Genomic DNA, 23,374 nt, shown 5'->3' on the forward strand with positions numbered 1-23,374 from the left:
GTGTTTGGGCTGAGCTTAAGTGATCTCCACGTGCTAGGATGCTCCTTGGGCATTGAACGCTGGCTGGGAACACCTTTATGGGCGTTGGACATTGGGCACTCCTCTTTGGGCGTTGGACGCCTGGACTAGGGTAGATGGCTGGCATTGAATGCCAGTTTTGGGCCTTTAATTCTGAAGCAAAATATAGACTATTATATATTTCTGGAAATCCCTAGATGTTAGCTTTCCATAGCCGTTGAGAATGCTCCATTTGGACTTCTGTAGCTCCAGAAAAGCTCTTTTGAGTGCAAGAAGGTCAGATCTTGACAGCATCTGTAGCACTTTCTCTGTCTCTGAATCAGACTTTTGCTCCAGCTCCTCAATTTCAGCCAAAAAAATACCTGAAAGTGCATAAAAACAAAAAACTCAAAGTAGAATCCAAAAATGTGAATTTTACACTAAAACCTATAAAAACTTAATAAAACTTAAACAAAACATACTAAAAACTATATGAAAATGATACCAAAAAGCGTATAAAATATCCGCTCATCACAACACCAAACTTAAAATGTGGCTTGTCCCTAAGAAACTAAAAACAAAGTAGGATAAAAAGAAGAGTAAGATACAATAAATCTCAGAGTTGTCAATGAAGCTTAGTTTCAATTAGATGAGCGACACTTAATAGCTTTTTGCTTCTGAATAGTTTTGGCATCTCACTATCCATTGAAACTCAGAAGTGTTGGTCTCTTTAGGAACTTAGAATCCAGATGATATTATTGACTCTCCTAGTTTAGTTATTTTTTATTCTTGAACATAGCTTTTTAGAATCTTGGCCGTGGCCCTAAGCACTTTGTTTTCCAGTATTACCATCGGATACATAAATGCCACGGACACTTAACTGGGTGAACCCTTTTGGATTGTGGTTCAGCTTTGCTAGAATCCCCAGATAGAGGTGTCTAGAATTCTTAAGCACACTCTTTTGCTTTGGATCACAATTTTAACTGCTCAGTCTCAAGCTTTTTACTTGAGACATTCACACCACAAGCATATAGTTAGGGACACTGTCCATTTGGAGTGCTTAGGCCAAGATTTTGTTTCTTTTTGGCCTTCCTAACCATTGATGCTCAAAGCCTTGGATCCTTTTACCCTTGCCTTTTGGTTTAAAGGGATATTAGCTTTTTGCTCTTGCTTTTTGCTTTAAAGAGCTATTGGCTTTTTCTGCTTTTTTTTTTTTTTTTGCATAAGCATATAATTTTTTTCTTTTATTGCTTTTTTTTTGCTGCTTTTTCTTGCTTCAAGAATCAATTTTTGGATTTTTCAGATTACCAATAATACTTCTCCTTTTTCATCATTCTTTCAAGAGCCAACATTCTTAATTCCAATTTTAATTATGCACTGTTCATTCATACATTTAGAAAACAAAAGCAATGACACCACATCAAGATAATTGAACTATCCTTAAGATAAAGTCAAAATTCAAGTATCTCTCAATTCTTTTTCAAATAAAATTTTCTTTTAAGTAAGGTGAGAGATATATAGAACATTTTATAACTTTAAGACATATATGATCATGCAACAAGAACAAGAGAACAGACAATAAAACATAACAGAAAATAGAAAAATAACATAAGAAAAGGGGATTAAGAGAACGAATCCACCTTAGTGATGGCGGCTACTACTCCTCCTTGAGGATCCAATGTAGTGCTTGATCTCTTCAATGCCACACCCTTGTCTCTATTGTTCTTCCCTCATATCCCTTTGATCTTTTCTTATTTCATTGAGGATGGTGGAATGCTCTTGATGCTCCAACCTCAGTTGCTCCATATTAATGTTCAATTCTCCAAGAGAATTATGCAATTGGTCCCAATAGCCTTGAGGAGGAAATTGCATCCCTTGAGGTATCCCAGGGATTTCTTGCTGAGGCGGTTGCACAGGCTCATGTGCATGCTCTCTAGTTTGCTCCATCCTCTTCTTAGTGATGGGCTCGTCCTCCTCAATGAACATGTCTCCCTCTATAACAATTCCAGCTAAATTTCATAGGTGACAAATGAGGTGAGGGAAAGCTAACCTTCCTTTGGTGGAAGGCTTTTCAACTATCTTGTACAATTCTTGAGGTATCACCTCATGTACTTCCACCTCACTCCCAATCATGATGCATTGAATCATGATGGCTCTGTCAATGGTCACTTCTGACCGATTGTTAGTAGGGATGATAGAGCGTTGGATGAATTCCAACCATCCTCTAGCTACGGGCTTGAGGTCAAGCCTTCTTAGTTGAATGAGCTTGCCTTGGGAATCCCTTTTCCACCGTGCTCCTTCCACACAGATGTTTGAGAGCACTTGATCCAGTCTTTGATCAAAGTTGACTCTTCTAGTATAAGGATGTGGGTCTCCTTGCATCAAAGGCAAGTTGAACGACAACCTCACACTTTCCGGAATAAAGTCTAAGATTCTCCCTTAGACCATATGACGATCGAGATTTTTGTCGGTAAAGAATTTTCACAGATAAGTTCTCGTTGCAAGTATAGCTTCTAGACCGGCAAGGAATCCTTTTCGTGCAAAATTTTGGTTGTCACGAGTAACAAACCCCTAATAATATTGATAACCGAAGTATTCAAACCTCGGGTCGTCTCTCAAGGAATTACAGGGAGGTGTTCTTATTATTGGTTATGAGTTGTGTAAATCGGGGTTTTGGATTGAGAAATAAAAAGAGAAAATTGCAAAGAAAATAAATTAATAACAATAAAAAACCTTGACTAGGAGAGGATTAATCAGAAGTTCTATCCTTGTTGGATTTCCCAAGATTAATAGTAAAAGGTTGTTGTTATTACTTAGTTAACCCTTATCGAATAAGGGAAAGTCAAGTACATAAACCAACGTCTGTCATGAGTCCTAGTCATCTCCCTTGGGAAGGTCTAGCATTAGTGCTCAGAAGGCCGGCCTACAAATTTCAATTATCACTAGGCTCTAGCGTTTTCCAACTCAAGGGTCTCCTATTAATCAACTCCCAAGTCAAGTTGAGAGCTACTCCATTAGATAGAACAATACTATAATATTAATAAATTCCTAAAATTGAAGATATCCATATGTAACTATGAATAAAGTAAATAGGGATTAAAAGAGTAAGGAAATAGAAAACAAACTAGAATGATCAAGACTTCAACGGGGTAGTAACTCTGTCAATATCCAACTCAAAAGCATAAAACTAGGAATCCTAAATCCTAGAGAGAGGAGAGAGCCTCTCTCTCTAAAAACTACATCTAAAACCTAAAATTGTGTGAATGAGAAGTGTCTGATGTGTTCGATCCCCTTTTCATTCTGCCTCTAATCTGTGTTTTCTGGGCCTGGAACTGGGTCAAAAGGAGCCCAGAAATCGCTGGGAACGATTTCTGTAATTTCTGCACGTGGCGCATATCACGCGTACGCGTGCGTCGTTTTGGTGAAATCCCTTATCACGTGCACGCGTCAGTCACGCATACGCGTCGCTCCTCTTTTGCACTGGTCACGCGTATGCGTCGCTCATGCGTACGCGTCGCTGCTCGCTGGTCAGCTCCATTATTTCTTTGTGTTCCTTCCATTTTTGCAAGCTTCCTTTCCATTCTCCAAGGCATTCGTGCCCTATAAAGCCTGAAACACTTTAACACACAGATCAAGGCATTGAATGGTATATAGAGGAGTTAAAATTTGACAAATTAAAAGCTCAGGAAGCGAGTTTTTAGTCATAGCATAAAATCAGGAAGGCAAACATAGAACATGTGAATTTTATGAATAAGTGTAGGAATAATCTGATAAATTCCACTCAATTCAGCACAAAATAAATCATAAAATAGTGGTTTATCAACCACCCCACACTTAAACATGAGCATGTCCTCATGCTAAGCTTAAGCGAAGCTATTAAGGAGTGAAGGCAAAATGGTAGGATGTATGAAATGCAATGCAGTCTATCTAGATGTGAGCTACCTATATGCATCATAATATTCTAATTACCATCTCTCTCTCTCTCTCTCTCTCTCTCTCTCTCTATATATATATATATAAGCATACATGTAGTCAAATTGAGTCAAATTTCCAAAAAATCATATATGTACAATAAAAAAAATCATATAGTAACTAGTTTATTATAAATAAGACCTTTTACTATTGTATTTTCATCTTGAGATCATGTTTAGATCATTTTGAGACTATCTTTGTATCACTTTTGATCTCTTGATCACGTTTAGGGGGCTGGCCATTTGGCCATGCCTGGACCTTCACCACTTATGTATTTTCTACGGTGGAGTTTTTACACCTCATAGATTAAGGTGTGGAGCTCTGCTGATCCTCATGAATCAATGCAAAGTACTATCGTTTTTCTATTCAATTCATGCTTATTCTTACTCTAAGATATCCACTCGCGCCTCAAACATGATGAATGTGATGATCAAGTGACACTCATCACCATTCTCACTTATGAACGCGTGCCTGACAACCACTTCCGTTCTACATGCAAAAGCTTGAAGTGTATGTCTCTTGGATTCCTGGTGCACGACGGATGGTTGCCTCTCCTAACAACAGAGCCTTCCATTCCGTGAGATCAGAGTCTTCGTGGTATAAGCTAGAATCAATTGGTAGCATTCTTGAGATCTTGAAAGTCTAAACCTTGTCTGTGGTATTCCGAGTAGGATCTGGGATGGGATGACTGTGATGAGCTTCAAACTCGCGACTGTTGGGCGCAGTGACAGTGCACAAAAGGATCAATGGATCTTATTCCGACACTAGTGAGAACCGACAGATGATTAGCCCTACGTAACCCGTAGCCGGACCATTTTCACTGAGAGGACGGACGGTAGCCATTGACAACGATGATCCCCCAACATACAGCTTGCCATGGAAAGGGGTATGCATGATTGGATGAAGGCAATAAGAAAGCAGAGATTTAGAAGGAACAAAGCATCTCCATACGCTTATCTGAAATTCCCACCAGTGAATTACATAAGTATCTCTATCTTATTTTATGTTTTATTTATCTTTTATTTATCAAAAACTTTATAACCATTTGAATCCGCCTGACTGAGATTTACAAGATGACCATAGCTTGCTTCAAGCCGACAATCTCCGTGGGATCGACCCTTACTCACGTAAGGTATTACTTGGACGACCCAGTGCACTTGATGGTCAGTTGCACGAATTTGTGAAGAAAAGTGTGCAATCACGATTCCGTGTACCAAGTTTTTGGCGCCGTTGCCAGGAATTGTTCGAGTTTGGACAACTGACGGCTCATCTTGTTGCTTAGATTAGGTAATTTTATTTTATGTTTAAGATTTTATTTTAATTTTCGAAAAAAAATATTTTATTCTGTTCTTCAGAATTTTTAAGAATGAATTCTAGAGTTTCAGATGATATGTGAAATCTGGCTGGCTGTTAAGCCATGTCTGACCTTTCGGACCGAGGCTTCAACTTATCATCACAAGAGCTCGTTGATTTCTATCAATCTTGCTGTTGAATGTCATGACCTGCTAAAGCTTGGTTGGCCATTGGCCATGTCTAGTATTTTGGACCGAAGCTTTCACTTAAAGCTTGGCTGTCTAGCAAGCCATGTCTAATTCCTAGATCGGAGCTTTAGACTAACATTACAAGATTCCTGGAATTCTTATTAAAAATTTTGAATCTCTTTATTTTCTTTTTCAAAATGATTCTCGAAAAAAATACAAAAAAATTTAAAAAACCATAAAACCAAAAATATTTTGTGTTTCTTGTTTGGGTCTAGTGTCAAATTTTAAGTTTGGTGTCAATTGCATGTTTTTACTTTCTTGTAATTTTCGAAAATATATGCATGGTGTTCTTCATTGATCTTCAAGTTGTTCTTGATGATTTTCTTTGTTCTGATCTTTAAATTCTCTTGTTTTGTGTCTTTTGTTGTTTTTCATATGCATTCTCAAATTGTTAGTGTCCCTAGTATAGAAAACTTCTAAGTTTGGTGTCTTGCATGTCTTTGTTTTCTTGAAAATCTTCAAAAATATGTTCTTGATGTTCATCATGTTCTTCAAAGTGTTCTTGGTGTTCATCTTGGCATTCAAAGTGTTCTTGCATGCATTATTTGTTTTGATCTTAGTTTTTCATGTTTAATTCCATTTTGTTGTTTATCTATCTCATCATTAAAAATTCAAAAATTCAAAAATATATCTTTTCAAGTCAATAATACAGAGAATTGAAGATTCAGAACATACAGCAGAGAAATCACAGAGAAAAAGCTGGGCGTTCAAAACGCCCAGTGAGGAAGGAAATTTGGCGTTTAAACGCCAGCCAGGGTACCTGGCTGGGCGTTAAACGCCCAAAAAGGTAGTAATTTGGGCGTTAAACGCCAGAATAGGTATCATTCTGGGCGTTTAACGCCAGGATGATACAAGAGAGGTAAGTTAGTTTTCAATTCAAATCTTTTTCAAATTTTCATGTTTTAATTTTTAATTTTGAGATCATATCTTTCAAAATCAAATCTTTTCAATCATATCTTTTTCAAAAATCAAATCTTTTTCATTTTTCTTCTTAATATTTTCGAAAACCTTGCTAGCAATTAATGTTTTGATTCAAAAAATTTCAAGTTTGTTACTTTCTTGTTAAGAAAGGTTCAACATTTGAATTTTAGAATCATATCTTTTAAATTTCTTGTTAGTCAAGTCATCAATGTTAAAATTTAAATCTTTTTAATTTATCTTTCAAATCTTTTTCAAAATAAAGTTCAGTCATATCTTTTCAATCATATCTTTTTCAAACAAATATTTTTTCAATCATATATTTTCAAAATTTGATTTCAAAATCTTTTTCTAACTTCTTATCTTTTCACAAATTGATTTTCAAATCTTTTTCAATTAACCACTTGAAATTTTTTGTTTGATTTTAAAAGTTTACTATTTCTTATCTTTTTCGAAAATCACTAACATCTTTTTCAAAATTCCTTTTAATTAACTAATTGTTTTGAATTCAAATTTCATTTTATTTAAAATTTTCGAAAATTCTCTCTCCCATCTCTTTCTATTTAATCATTAACACCTCTCCTCTCTTAATAATTTGAACCTTCTCCCCTCTTTATATGTTCGAATTCATCTCCTTCTACCTCATCCTTCTACTCTTCTTTTCCTCTGACACCCCAAGAAATCTCTATACTGTGACATAGAGGATTCTATACTTTCTTTGTTATCTTCTCTTTCATCTGAGCAAGAACAAGGACAAAGGCATTCTGGTTGAAGCTGATCCTGAACCTGAAAGGACTCTAAAGAGGAAGCTAAGAGCAGCTAAAGCACAATACTCTGAAGAGGACTTAACTGGAATTTTTGAAAAGGAAGCAGACAAAACAACCATGGCCGAACCCAACAACAACAATGCAAGGAAGGTGCTTGGTGACTTTACTGCACCAACTTCCAACTTCTATGGAAGAAGCATCTCTATTCCTGCCATTGGAGCAAACAACTTTGAGCTTAAGCCTCAATTAGTTTCTCTGATGCAACAGAATTGCAAGTTTCATGGACTTCCATTGGAAGATCCTCATCAGTTCTTGGCTGACTTCTTGCAAATCTGTGACACTGTTAAGACCAATGGAGTTGATCTCGAGGTCTACAGACTTATGCTTTTTCTTTTTGCTGTAAGAGAAAGAGCTAGTATATGGTTGAACTCACAACCTAAAGACGGCCTGCACTCTTGGGAAAAGCTGGTCAATGCCTTCTTGGCTAAATTCTTTCCACCTCAAATGATGAGTAAGCTTAGAGTGGAAGTTCAAACCTTCAAACAGAAGGAAGGTGAATCCCTCTACGAAGCTTGGGAAAGATACAAGCAATTGATTAGAAGGTGTCCTTCTGACATGCTTTCAGAACGGAGCATCATAGGTATCTTCTATGATGGTCTGTCTGAGTTATCTAAGATGTCATTGGACCATTCTGCAGGTGGATCTATTCATTTGAAGGAAACGCCTGCAGAAGCTCAAGAACTCATTGAAATGGTTGCAAATAACCAATTCATGTACACTTCTAAAAGAAATCCTATAAACCATGGGACAACTCAGAAGAAAGGAGTTCTTGAGATTGATACTCTAAATGCCATATTGGCTCAGAACAAATTATTGACTCAGCAAGTCAATATGATCTCTCAGAATCTGACTGGATTGTAAGCTGCATCCAGCAGTAATAAAGAAGCATCTTCTGAGGAAGAAGCTTATGATTCTGAGAACCCTGCAATGGAAGAGGTGAATTCCATGGGAGAACCCTATGGAAACACCTATAATCCTTCATGGAAAAATCATCCAAATTTTTCATGGAAGGATCAACAGAAGCCTCAACAAGGCTTCAACAACAATAATGGTGGAAGAAATAGGTTTAGCAATAGCAAGCCTTTTCCATCATCCTCTCAGCAATAGACAGAGAATTCTGAGCAGAGCCGCTCTAGCTTAGCAACCATACTCTCTGATCTATCTAAGACCACTCTCAGTTTCATGAATGAAACAAGGTCCTCCACTAGAAATTTGGAGGCACAAGTGGGTCAGCTGAGTAAAAGGGTTACTGAAACTCCTCCTAGCACTCTCCCAAGCAATACAGAAGAGAACCCCAAGAGAGAGTGCAAGGCCATAACCATGGCCAACATGGCCGAACCTAGAGAGAGTAAGGAGGACATGAATCCCAGTGAGAAAAACCTCATGGGACGTCCTCTGGACAAAAAGGAGTTCCCCTTTGAGGAACCAAAGGAATCTGAGGCTCATACAGAGACCATAGAGATTCCATTAAACTTCCTTCTGCCATTCATGAGCTCTGATGAGTATTCTTCCTCTGAAGAGGATGAAGATATTACTGAAGAGCAAGTTGCTAAGTACCTTGGAGCAATCATGAAGCTAAATTCCAAGCTATTTGGTAATGAGAGTTAGGAGGATGAACCTTCCTTGCTCACCAATGAACTGAATGACTTGATTAGGCAGACATGACCTCAGAAGAAACCGGATCCCAGAAAATTCTTAATACCTTGTACCATAGGCACCATGACCTTTGAGAAAGCTCTGTGTGACCTGGGGTCAGGCATAAACCTCATGCCACTCTCTGTAATGGAGAAACTGGGAATCTTTGAGGTGCAAGCTGCAAGAATCTCCCTAGAGATGGCAGACAAATCAATGAAACAGAATTATGTACTTGTAGAGGATGTCTTAGTGAAGGTTGAAGGCCTTTACATCCCTGCTGACTTCATAATCCTAAACACTGGGAAGGATGAAGATGACTCCATCATCCTTGGAAGGCCCTTCCTAGCCACAGCAAGAGCTGTGATTGATGTGGACAGAGGAGAGTTAGTCCTTCAATTGAATGAGGACTACCTTGTGTTTAAAGCTCAAGGATCTTCCTATGTAGCCATGGAGAGGAAGCATGAAAAGCTTCTCTCAACACAGAGTCAAACAAAGCCCCCATATTCAAACTCTAAGTTTGGTGTTGGGAGGCTACAACCATGCTCTGAATATCTGTGAGGCTCCATGAGAGCTCACTGTCAAGCTATTGACATTAAAGAAGCGCTTATTGGGAGGCAACCCAATTTTTACTTATCTATGTTAAATTTATATTTTCCATTGTTATTTTATGTTTTCTTTAGGTTGATGATCATGTGGAGCCACAAAAACAACTGCAAAAACTAAGCAAAAATAAAAAACAGCATTAAAAACAGCACACCCTGGAGGATGAGCTTACTGGCGTTTAAATGCCAGTAAGGGCACCAGACTGGCGTTAAACGCCAGAAAGGGAAGAAAAGCTGGAATTAAACGCCAGAAATGGGCAGCAACCTGGCGTTTAACGCCAGGATTGGCACTCAGAGGGCGTTTACACGCCAGAATGGTGCAGGGATGTACAATCCTTGAGACCTCAGGATCTGTGGACCCCACAAGATCCCCACTACCTCAACTCGCTTTCTCTCTTCTTCACATATTCTAATAACACCCTTCCCCAAATACCCTTCTCCAATCACCTCCATCTCTCCTCTCCATCACCTCTTCACCACTCACATCCATCAACTCTTCCCCAAAAACCCCACCTACCTCACTATTCAAGTTCAAACACTTTCCCTCCCAAACCCAACCCCAAATACACGAACCCTAACCCTCCCTCCACTCCTATATAAACCCCTCATCCCTCCTTCCATTTCACACATCATAAACACCTTATACCCCTAGGCCGAACTCACTCTCTACCTCCATCTCCTCCATTTCTTCTTCTTCTTCTTCTTCTTCTTCTTCTTCTTCTTTCCTTCTTCTTTTGCTCGAGGACGAGCAAACCTTTTAAGTTTGGTGTGGTAAAAGTGTTGCTTTTTATTTTTCCATAACCATTTATGGCACCTAAGGAAGGTGCTTGGTGACTTTACTGCACCTACTCTCGACTTATATGGGAGAAGCATCTCTATCCCTGCCATTGGAGCAAACAATTTTGAGCTTGAGCCTCAATTAGTTTCTCTAATGCAACAGAATTACAAGTTTCATGGACTTCCATTGGAAGATCCTCATCAGTTTTTAGCTGAATTTTTGCAAATCTGTGACACTGTCAAGACCAATGGGGTTGATCCCGAGATCTACAGACTTATGCTTTTTCCTTTTGCTGTAAGAGACAGAGCTAGGATATGGTTGGACTCACAACCTAAAGAAAGCCTGAACTCTTGGGAAAAGCTAGTCAATGCCTTCTTGGCAAAGTTCTTTCCACCTCAAAAATTGAGTAAGCTTAGAGTGGAAGTCCAAACCTTCAGACAGAAGGAAGGAGAATCCCTCTATGAAGCTTGGGAAAGATACAAGCAATTGATTAGAAAGTGTCCTTCTGACATGCTTTCGGAATGGAGCATCATAGGTATCTTCTATGATGGTCTATCTGAACTATCCAAGATGTCATTGGACAGCTCTGCTGGAGGATCTCTTCATCTGAAGAAGACGCCTGCAGAAGCTCAAGAACTCATTGAGATGGTTGCAAACAACCAATTTATGTACACCTCTGAGAGAAATCCTGTGAATAATGGGACAACTCAGAAGAAAGGAGTTCTTGAGATTGATACTCTGAATGCCATACTGGCTCAGAATAAAATATTGACTCAGCAAGTCAATATGATTTCTCAAAGTCTGCCTGGAATGCAAGCAGCAACAGGCAGTACTAAAGAGGCTTCATCTGAGGAAGAAGCTTATGATCCTGAGAACCCTACAATGGAAGAGGTGAATTACATGGGAGAACCCTATGGAAACACCTATAATCCTTCATGGAGAAATCACCCAAATCTCTCATGGAAGGATCAACAGAGGCCTCAACAACGCTTCAATAACAATAATGGTGGAAGAAATAGGTTTAGCAATAGCAAGCCTTTTCCATCATCTTCTCAGCAGCAGACAGAGAATCCTAAGCAGAACCACTCTGACTTGGCTACCATAGTCTCTGATCTAATTAAAACCACTCAAAGTTTTATGACTGAAACAAGGTCCTCCATTAGAAATTTGGAGGCACAAGTGGGTCAACTGAGTAAGAAAGTTACTGAACTCCCTCCTAGTACTCTCCCAAGCAATACAGAGGAGAATCTAAAAGGAGAGTGCAAGGCCATCAACACATCCCACACGGCCGAACTTGGAGAGGAGGAAGAGGCAGTGATCTCCACTGAGGAAGACCTCAATGGACGTCCACTGACCTCCAAGGAGTTCCCTAATGAGGAACCATGGGAATCTGAGGCTCCCACTGAGACCATAGAGATTCCATTGAATTTACTTCTGCCATTCATGAGCTCTGATGAGTATTCTTCCTCTGAAGAGGATGAAGATGTTACTGAAGAGCAAGTTGCTAAGTACCTTGGAGCAATCATGAAGCTAAATGCCAAGTTATTTGGTAATGAGACTTAGGAGGATGAACTCCCTTTGCTCACCAAAGAACTGGATGACTTGACTAGGCAGAGATTACCTCTGAAGAGACAAGATCCTAGAAATTTCTCAATACCTTGTACCATAGAGACCATGACTGTTGAAAAGGCTCTGTGTGACCTAGGTTCAAGCATAAACCTCATGCCTCTCTCTGTAATGGAGAAGCTAGGGATCTTTGAGGTACAAGCTGCAAGAATCTCACTAGAGATGGTAGACAATTCAAGGAAACATGCTTATGGACTTGTAGAGAATGTCTTGGTCAAAGTTGAAGGCCACTACATCCTTGATGATATCATAATCCTAGAGACTGGGAAGTGTATGGATGAATCCATCATCCTTGGAAGACCCTTCCTAGCCACAACAAAAGCTGTGATTGATGTTGACAGAGGAGAATTAGTCCTTCAAGTGAATGAGGACTCCCTTGTGTTTAAAGCTCAAGGATATCCCTCTATAACCATGGAAAAGAAGCATGAAGAGCTTCTCTCAATACAGAGTCAAACAGAGCCCCCACAGTCAAACTCTAAGTTTGGTGTTGGGAGGCCACAACCAAACTTTAAATTTGGTGTTGAACCCCCACATTCAAACTCTAAGTTTGGTGTTGGGAGGTTCCAACATTGCTCTGAGTATCTGTGAGGCTCCATGAGAGCCCACTGTCAAGCTATTGACATTAAAGAAGCGCTTGTTGGGAGGCAACCCAATCTTTACTTATCTATGTTAAATTTCTATTTTCTATTGTTATTTCATATTTTCTGTAGGTTGATGATCATGTGAAGTCACAAAAACAATTGAAAAAGCAAAAATAGAATGAAAAATAGAATGAAAAACAGCACACCCTGGAGGAGAAACTCGCTGGCATTTAAACGCCAGTGAGGGTAGCAGAATGGGCGTTAAATGCCCAGTCTGGCACCATTCTGGGCGTTTAACGCCAGAAATAGGCACCAGATTGGCGTTTAACGCCAGAAAAGGGCAAGAAGCTGGTGTTAAACGCTAGAAAAGGGCAGCAGCCTGGCGTTTAACGCCAGGATTGGCAGCAAGGGGCGTTTTGCACGCCACATGATGCAGGGATGAGAAATCCTTGACACCTCAAGATCTGTGGACCCCACAGGATCCCCACCTACCTCATCTCTCTCTCTCTTCTTCACCCATTCACCAATCACCTCAATACCTCTTTCCCAAAAACCCCTCACCTATCAAATCCTACCCTCTTCTCCATAAACCCTTCACCAATCCATAACCCTCCATCATAAATCCCACCTACCTCACCATACATACTACTTCTTCCCCCCTTGGCCGAATCACTCCCACTCCTCCATTCTCTTCTTCCTCTACTCTTTTATTTCTTCTTTTGCTCGAGGACGAGCAAACCTTCTAAGTTTGGTGTGGTAAAAGCGTTGCTTTTTGTTTTTCCATAACCATTTATGGCACCAAAGGCCGGAGAAACCTCTAGAAAGAGGAAAGGGAAGGCAAAAGCTTCCACCTCCGAGTCATGGGAGATGGAGAGATTCATCTCAAGGGTGCATCAAGACCACTTCTATGAAGTTGTGGCCAAGAAGAAGGTGATCCCCGAGGTCCCTTTCAAGCTCAAAAAGGATGGAGCAAACAAGAGATCCCACTCATGGACATGAGCATGAGGAAATTCCTCATAATGAAATCCCTGAGATGCCTCAAGGAATGTATTTTCCTCCACAAAATTATTGGGAGCAAATCAACACATCCCTAGGAGAATTAAGTTCCAACATTGAACAACTAAGGGTGGAACACCAAGAGCATTCCATCCTCCTCCATGAAATTAGAGAAGACCAAAGAACCATGAGAGAGGAGCAACAAAGGCAAGGAAGAGACATTGAGGAGCTCAAGCACTCCATAAGATCTTCAAGAGGAAGAACAAGCCGCCATCACTAAGGTGGACCCGTTCTTTAATTTCCTTTATTTTTCTGTTTTTCGAATTTTTATGCTTTATGTTTATTTATGTTTGTGTCTTATTACATGATCATTAGTGTCTAAGTATCAATACCTTAAAGTTATGAATGTCCTATGAATCCTTCACCTTTCTTAAATGAAAAATGTTTTAATTACAAAAGAACAAGAAGTACATGATTTCGAATTCATCCTTGAAATTAGTTTAATTATTCTGATGTGGTGACAATACTTTTTGTTTTCTGAATGAATGCATGAATAGTGCATATGCCTTTTGAATTTGTTGTTTAAGAGTGTTAAAATTGTTGGCTCTTGAAAGAATGATGGAAAAGGAGAAATGTTATTGAGGATCTGAAAAATCATCAAATTGATTCTTGAAGCAAGAAAAAGCAGTGAAAAAAAAGAAAAAAAAAAGAGAAAAAGAAAAAAAAAGCAAGCAGAAAAAGCCAATAGCCCTTTAAACCAAAAGGCAAGGGTAAAATAAAAAGGATCCAAGGCTTTGAGCATCAGTGGATAGGAGGGCCTACAGGAATAAAATCCTGGCCTAAGCGGCTAAACCAAGCTGTCCCTAACCATGTGCTTGTGGCGTGAAGGTGTCTAGTGAAAACTTGAGACTAAGCGGTTAAAGTCGTGGTCCAAAGCAAAAAGAGTATGCTTAAGAGCTCTGGACACCTCTCACTGGAGACTTTAGCAAAGCTGAGTCACAATCTGAAAAGGTTCATCCAGTCATGTGTCTATGGCATTTATGTATCCGGTGGTAATACTGGAAAACAAAATGCTTAGGGCCATGGCCAAGACTCATAAAGTAGCTGTGTTCAAGAATCAACATACTATACTAGGAGAGTCAATAACACTATCTGAATTCTAAGTTCCTATAGATGCCAATCATTCTAAACTTCAAAGGATAAAGTGAGATGCCAAAACTGTTCAGAGGCAAAAAGCTACTAGTCCCGCTCATCTAATTGGAGCCAAGTTTCATTGATAATTTGGAATTTATAGTATATTCTCTTCTTTTTATCCTATTTGATTTTCAGTTGCTTGGGGACAAGCAACAATTTAAGTTTGTTGTTGTGATGAGCGGATAATTTATACGCTTTATGGCATTGTTTTTAGTATATTTTTAGTATATTTTAGTTAGTTTTTATTATATTTTTATTAGTTTTTAATTAAAAATCACAATTCTGTACTTTATTATGAGTTTGTGTGTTTTTCTGTGATTTCAGGTATTTTCTGGCTGAAATTGAGGGACCTGAGCAAAAATCTGATTCAGAGGCTGAAAAAGGACTGCAGATGCTGTTGGATTCTAACCTCCCTGCACTCGAAGTGGATTTTCTGGAGCTACAGAATCCCAATTGGTGCGCTCTCAATTGCGTTGGAAAGTATACATCTTGGGCTTTCCTGCAATATATAATAGTCCATACTTTGTCTGAGATTTGATGGCCCAAATAGGCGTTCCAATTCAGCTCAAGAATTCTGGCGTTTAACGCCGGAACTGGCACAAAAGCTGGAGTTAAACGCCCAAACTGGCACAAAAGCTGGCATTTAACTCCAAGAAAAGTCTCTACACATGGAAGCTTCAATGCTCAGCCCAAGCACATACCAAGTGGGCCCGGAAGTGGATTTTTACATCATTTACTCATTTCTGTAAACCCTAGGCTACTAGTTCTCTATAAATAGGACCTTTTGCTATTGTATTTTCGTCTTGGTTCTTCTGGTTCCCCCTCTGGGGCCGAAGCCAATGAACACCATTATCACTTTTGTATTTTCAACGGTGGAGTTTCTACACACCATAGATTAAGGTGTGGAGCTCTGCTGTTCTTCATGAATTAATGCAATTACCACTGTTCTTCTATTCAATTCACGCCTACTTCTTCTCAAGATATCACTTGTTCTTCAACTTGATGAATGTGATGATCCGTGACACTCATCATCATTCTCACCTATGAACGCGTGCCTGACAACCACCTCCGTTCTACCTTCGATTGAGTGTGTATCTCTTAGTCTTCTGGTTCATGACGCATGGGTGCCTCGCCTGACAACCGAGCTCTCCATTCCATGAAAACAGAGTCTTCGTGGTATAGGCGAGAATCAATTGGCAGCATTCTTGAGATCCGGAAAGTCTAAACCTTGTCTGTGGTATTCCGAGTAGGATCTGGGATGGGATGACTGTGACGAGCTTCAAACTCGCGAGTGTGGGGCGTGTGACAGACGCAAAAGGATCAATGGATCCTATTCCGACATGATCGAGAACCAATAGTTGATTATCCGATGTTGTGACAGAGCATCAGGACCATTTTCACTGAGAGGACGGGAGGTAGCCATTGCAACGGTGAAACCCAACATAAGCTTGCCATGGAAGGGACTACGAATGATTGGAAGAAGGCATTGGGAAAGCAGAGGTTCAGGAGGAACAAGCATCTTCATACGCTTATTTGAAATCCACCAATGAATTACATAAGTATCTCTATTTTATTTTATGTTTTATTCATATTTTAATTATCAATCCTTCATAACCATTTGAATCCGCCTGACTGAGATTTACAAGATGACCATAGCTTGCTTCAAGCCGACAATCTCCGTGGGATCGACCCTTACTCGCGTAAGGTTTATTACTTGGACGACCCAGTGCACTTGCTGGTTAGTTGTGTGAAGTTGTGATAAAGAGTAGAGATTACAATTGTGCGTACCATGTTGATGGCACCATTGATGATCACAATTTCGTGCACCAAGTTCTCACCAACCCCATTCAACAAGTCAGAATCTTAATGGTTCAAGAGTTCAATGCCAATGCATGGATCACTAAGAACCATGATCAAAGTGTGAACCTGAACCCAAATAATTGGCTTACAATGGTTCGGGAGAAATACTTATATTTCAGTCCAGAAAATGTTAGGTTGGCATTCAACTTGCCAACGATGCAAGGAGATGCACGCCCCTACACTAGAAGGGTCAACTTTGATCAAAGGTTGAACCAAGTCCTCATGAACATATGTGTGGAAGGAGCTCAGTGAAAAAGAGACTCCAAAGGCAAGCCGGTTCAATTGAGAAGGCATGACCTTAAACCTGTGGCTAGAGGATGATTAGAGTTCATCCAAAGCTCTATCATTCCTACTAGCAACCGATCCGAAGTGACTGTGGATCGGGCTATCATGATCCATAGCATCATGATTGGATAGGAAATAGAAGTTCATGAGGTCATATCTCTAGAACTCTACAAAGTGGCTGACAAAACCTCCACCTTGGCAAGGTTAGCTAGTGCACGAAATTACAATCACACTTTTGCAACTCCGCACAACTAACCAGCAAGTGCACTGGGTCGTCCAAGTAATACCTTACGTGAGTAAGGGTCGATCCCACGGAGATTGTCAGCTTGAAGCAAGCTATGGTTATCTTGTAACTCTTAGTCAGGATATCAATAATTCTCAGATTTAATTGTAAAAAGTAAAAGAACATGAAATAAATACTTGTTATGCAGTAATGAAGAACATGTTGAGGTTTTGGAGATGCTTTGGCTTCTGAATCTCTGCTTTCCTACTGTCTTCTTCTTCATGCACGCAAGGCTCTTTTCATGGCAAGCTTCATGTTGGGCATCACCGTTGTCAATGGCTACTTCCTGTCCTCTCAGTGAAAATGTTCCAAATGTGCTGTCACCGCACGACTAATCAGCTGTTGGTTCTCGATCATGTTGGAATAGGATCCATTGATCCTTTTGCGTCTGTCACACGCCCAACACTTGCAAGTTTGAAGCTCGTCACGGTCATCCCTTCCCAAATCCTACTCGGAATACCACAGACAAGGTTTAGACTTTTCGGATCTCAGGAATGGCTGCTAGTAATTCTAGCCTATACCACGAAGGTTCCAATCTTAGATTAGAGACCCAAGAGATACACATTCAAGCTTGATTGCATGTAGAATGGAGGTGGTTGTCAGGCACGCGTTCATAGGTGAGAATGATGATGATTGTCACGGATCATCACATTCATCAGGTTGAAGTGCGAATGAATATCTTAGAATAGAAGCAAGCGTGATAGAATAGAAAACAGTAGTAATTGCATTAATTCATGAAGAACAGCAGAGCTCCTCACCCCCAAGAATGGGGTTTAGAGACTCATGCCGTAGAAGATACAATATAAAACGTGTAGAATGTCACGAGGTACAAAATAAATCACTAAAAGTGGTTTTTATAATCAACTAGTGACCTAGGGTTACAGAAAATGAGTAAGCTAGGGTGTTTAGTGTAAAAATCCACTTTCGGGGCCCACTTGGTATGTGCTTGGGCTGAGAATTGAAGCTTTCATGTGTAGAGACTTTTGTTGGAGTTAAACGCCAGCTTTTGTGCCAGTTTGGGCGTTTAACTCCAGCTTTTATGCCAGTTCTGGCGTCTTGACGCCAGAATTTCTATGCTGACTTGGAACGCCGGTTTGGGCCATCAAATCTCGAGCAAAGTATAAAATATTATATATTTCTAGAAAGCCCAGGATGTCTACTTTCTAATGCAATTAAGAGCGCGCCAATTGGGCTTCTGTAGCTCCAGAAAATCCACTTCGAGTGCAGGGAGGTCAGAATCCAACAGCATCTGTAGTCCTTTTTTAGCCTCTGAATCAGATTTTTGCTTAGGTCCCTCAATTTCAGCCAGAAAGTACCTGAAATCACAGAAAAACACACAAACTCATAGTAAAGTCCAGAAAAGTGAATTTTACATAAAAACTAATAAAAATATGATAAAAACTAACTAAAATCTACGGAAAATATACTAAAAATAATGCCAAAAAGCGTATAAATTATCCGCTCATCATAACACCAAACTTAAATCGTTGCTTGTCCCCAAGCAATTGAAAATCAAATAGGATGAAAAGAAGATAATATACAATGAATTCCAAAAACATCTATGAAGATCAGTCTTAATTAGATGAGCGGGGCTATTAGCTTTTTGCTTCTGAATAGTTTTGGCATCTCACTTTATCCTTTGAAGTTCAGAATGATTGGCTTCTATAGGAACCAGAATCCAGATAGTGTTATTGATTCTCCTAGTTAAGTATGTTGATTCTTGAACACAGCTACTTTATGAGTCTTGGCCGTGACCCTAAGCACTTTGTTTTCCAGTATTACCACCGGATACATAAATGCCATAGACACATAACTGGGTGAACCTTTTCAGATTGTGACTCACCTTTGCTAGAGTCCCTAATTAGAGGTGTCCAGAGCTCTTAAGCACACTCTTTTTTTTGCTTTGGACCACAAGTTTAACCGCTCAGTCTTAAGTTTTCACTTGACACCTTCACGCCACAAGCACATGGTTAGGGACAACTTGGTTTAGCCGCTTAGGCCAGGATTTTATTCCTATAGGCCCTCCTATCCACTGATGCTCAAAGCCTTGGATCCTTTTTATTTTACCCTTGCCTTTTGGTTTTTTTTTTGGTGACTTAAAAGAAAAAAAAACAAAAACTAAGAAAGAAAAAAAAACAAGAAACTGCTTAAGAAAGGCAGTCCCGCTGAATACTACTCTCAAACTCCTTCCAAGGCAATGGAAGCTCCACTTGGGGAGAAATAGTCCTCATTGCAGTCTTTGCCATGATGTCTGCTACTGTATTTGCATCTCTCAAGATCAACCGAAGATCAGCACGCCATTTCCAAGACATGATATCTCGGATTTTTAACACCAAAGGATCAGTAAACCCAGAGCAATCTTGTAAATTATTGACAATAGTAAAAGCCTCCACACAGTCTGTCTCACATATAATGTCTCTTTGTCCCGAGTCCCATGCTAAAAGAAAGCCTCTCCAAATAGCAAACAACTCTCCTTGCAAAATGCTACGACTCTCAATTGTTCCCAGACAGCCTCGTTGCCACCTTCCCTTCCAATCTCTGCCTTGCCTTTTGGTTTAAAGGGCTATTGGCTTTTTCTGCTTGCTTTTTCTTTCTTTTTTTTCGCATTTTTTTTCTATTCACTACTTTTTCTTGCTTCAAGAATCATTTTTATGATTTTTCAGATCATCAATAACATTTCTCCTTTTCCATCATTCTTTCAAGAGCCAACAATTTTAACATTCATGGACAATAAATTCAAAAATATGCACTGTTCAAGCATTCATTCAGAAAAACAAAAAGTATTGCCACCACATCAAAATAATTAATCTGTTTTAAAATTTGAAATTCATGTACTTCTTTTTCTTTTGCAATTAAAAAAACTTTTTATTTAAGAAAGGTGATGGATTCATAGGACATTCATAGCTTTAAGACATAAACTTTAAATTTTATTAATCATGGAATGACAATAAGACTCAAAAATAAATATAAGAGCAAACCAACAATAATAAAAAAAATAGAAAAATAAATGACTCTTAAAATAGATTCCTAATAATAGAAGTTATCACAGAGTTAGGACTCAACAACCTTGATTTTGAGCAGTGGGTGCTTCTTCAATCTGTGGAGTGTTTGGTCCTTCAAGGGAGAGCTTCTGACACTTCAGCTCCTGTAGCTCACGCCCCTGCTTCTCCTGTTCCTTCAGCAGCTTGCAGAGCATGCAGTTTTGATTCTGCTGTTCTTCCTTAAGTTGTTCCATAGCTTCTTGCAGCTTGGTAATAGATGCTTCTAGGCAGGTCCAGTAGTCAATTTCAGGGATCTCTGGGAGGAACTCCTGCGCCCTCCTTTTGATGGAGTTGTCTTGCACTTGTCCTTTCATTGACTTCTTGGTGATTGGGTGTTTGATTGGGATGAATTCATCTACTCCCATCCTCACCCTAGCATCTTTACATAGTAGAGAAATCAAGCTTGGGTAAGCTAGTTTGGCTTCAATGGAGTTTTTGTTTGCAATTGTGTAAATCTCACAAGAAATCAGATGATGAATGTACACTTCTTTTCCCAGCATAATACAATGAATCATCACTGCTCTCTTGACAGTGACCTCAGAGCGGTTGCTAGTGGGCAATATAGAACGCCCAATGAAGTCCAACCAGCCTCTTGCGACTGGTTTGAGATCTCCCCTCTTGAGTTGGTTTGGGACACCTTTTGAATTGATTATCCACTTAGTTCCAGGGAGGCAAATGTCCTCTAGAACTTGATCCAACCCCTTATCTACTCTCACCATTCTCCTATTAAAGGATTCTGGATCATCTTGTAGTTGAGGTAGTTTGAAGACCTCTCTTATTTTGTCTAGATGGAAGTAAATAAGTCTCCTTCTAACCATAGTTCGGTAGGTGTAAAAGGCGGTTCCAGTTATTCTCTGCTTATCTGTTAGCCACAGATTTGAGTAGAATTCCTGAACCATATTTCTTCTAACTTTTGTTTCAGGATTAGCTAAAATTTCCCATCCTCTGTTTCAAATTTGCTCTTGGATCTCCGAATATTCATCTTCTTTCAGATTGAATTTAACTTCCGGGATCACTGACCTCAGACCCATTATTTTGTGGTAATGGTCTGCATGTTCTTTGGTTAAGAACCTCTCTTGATTCCAAAGACTCTTTGGAGTATTCTCTTTCTTGCCTCTTGACTTGGTTTGATTTCCCTTAGGTGCCATGATCTTGATGAGTCTTAGCTCAGTGATCACGGAAAAACACACCAAACTTAGAGGTTTGCTTGCCCTCAAGCAAAAGAAAAGAAAGGGGAGAGAGAGAGGAGAAGATGCAAATTCGAATAATGGAGAGGAGGGGATGGCCGAATGTGTATTTATAAGAGGAGGGGAGGGATTTCAAAAATTTTGAAAGAGATATGTCATAGAGATATAATTGGTGGAAGAAAATAAAATCATGATATGAAAAAGATGAGGTTTTTAATTGAAAAAGATATAAAGAGGTTAAGCCTGAAAATTTTTGTTATGCATCTAAGAAATAAGAGATGATATGATGAGTTTGAAAAGATTTGGAAAGAAATTGAAAAGATACTTGAGATTTTTGAAGAAGATTTGGGAAGGATTTGAAAGTAATTTGAAAAGAGATTTAGAAAAGTGTTGAATTTTTGAAAATTGAGGATGAATGATGCAAATTTGAAACATATTTATGCAGAAAATTATGAGTCAAAACATGAAAATTTGAAAAATTTTGAAGTGGAAAACAAAATCTCCTCCCCCTGCCTTTCTGGCGTTAAACGCGCAGAATGGTATCCATTCTGGCGTTTAACACCCAGAATGGTATCCATTCTGGCGTTTAACGCCCATATGTTGGCCATTGTGGGCGTTTAACGCCCAGCCAAGTACCTTGGCTGGCGTTAAACGCCAGAAATCCTTTGTTACTGGGCATTTTTCTGAACACCCAGGATGCTGCAATTCTGGCGTTAAACGCCCAGAATGGGTAATTCTGGGCGTTTAACGCCCAAAATGCTCCTTACTGGCATTTTCTTGCCAGTGAGCTCCTTTTCTCTGCTTTTTGCGCTGAATCTTTCTGTAACTCTGTGAATTTCTTCAATTTTGATGGTCAATCTTGAAGAGAATCTATATTAAACTTCTCTAAGCATTAAGAAAGACAAATAACCTGCTAATGGCTGGGTTGCCTCCCAGCAAGCGCTTCTTTATTGTCTTTAGCTGGACCTTGATTGAGCTTTATTCAAGCCTCAGTTTTGAGCATTCTTGCTCAAAATTGCTTTCAAGACAATGTTTGATTCTCTGTCCATTAACAATAAACTTTTTATCAGAGTCAAAATCCTGAAGCTCAACATATCCATATGGTGACACACATGTAATCACATATGGTCCCCTCCACCGGGATTTTAATTTCCTGGGGAATAGTCTGAGCCTAGAGTTAAATAACAGAACCTTCTGTCCTGGTTCAAAGACTCTAGATGACAGTTTCTTGTCATGCCACCTTTTTGCTTTCTCCTTATAAATGTTTGCATTTTCAAAAGCATTGAGTCTGAATTTCTCTAGCTCATTCAGCTGGAGCAGTCTTTTCTCTCCAGGTAACTTAGCATCCAGGTTTAGGAATCTGGTTGCCCAGTAGGCTTTATGTTCCAGTTCCACGGGCAGATGACAGGCCTTGCCATATACCAGCTGGTATGGAGAGGTTCCTATAGGAGTCTTGAATGCTGTTCTGTATGCCCACAGAGCATCATCCAAGCTTTTTGCCCAATCCTTTCTACGGGCAATTACAGTCCGTTCCAGGATTCTCTTTAGTTCTCTGTTAGAGACTTCAGCCTGACCATTTGTCTGTGGATAATACGGAGTTGCCACTTTGTGGATAATTCCATATCTGACCATAGCAGAGTAAAGCTGTTTATTGCAGAAATGAGTGCCCCCATCACTGATTAGTACTCTGGGAACACCAAATCTGCTGAAAATATGTTTCTGGAGGAACTTCAGCACAGTCTTAGTATCATTGGTGGGTGTGGCAATTGTTTCTACCCATTTAGATACGTAGTCCACAGCCACCAGAATGTAAGTGTTTGAGTATGATGGTGGGAAAGGACCCATGAAGTCAATGCCCCATACATCAAACAACTCAATCTCTAAGATCCTTTGTTGAGGCATGGCGTAACCTTGAGGCAAGTTACCAGCTCTTTGGCAACTATCACAGTTACGCATAAACTCTTGGGCATCTTTATAGATAGTAGGCCAGTAAAAGCCACATTGGAGGACCTTAGTGGCTGTTCGCTCACCTCCAAAATGTCCCCCATACT

The 23,374-nt window shown here is 39.6% G+C and overlaps 1 non-coding gene across 1 annotated transcript; it reads right to left on the reverse strand.

Moving 5' to 3' along the window:
• Positions 1–10,678: 10,678 nt before the first annotated feature.
• On the reverse strand, positions 10,679–10,786 carry LOC148554420 (small nucleolar RNA R71). The gene has a single exon (XR_015887996.1). It is a non-coding gene; the product is annotated as a small nucleolar RNA R71 (small nucleolar RNA).
• Between the last annotated feature and the right edge of the window lie 12,588 nt (positions 10,787–23,374).

Source organism: Arachis ipaensis, chromosome B6 (genome assembly GCF_059453495.1).
Source record: "Arachis ipaensis isolate K30076 ecotype BB chromosome B6, ASM5945349v1, whole genome shotgun sequence".
NCBI classification, from domain to species: Eukaryota; Viridiplantae; Streptophyta; class Magnoliopsida; order Fabales; family Fabaceae; genus Arachis; species Arachis ipaensis.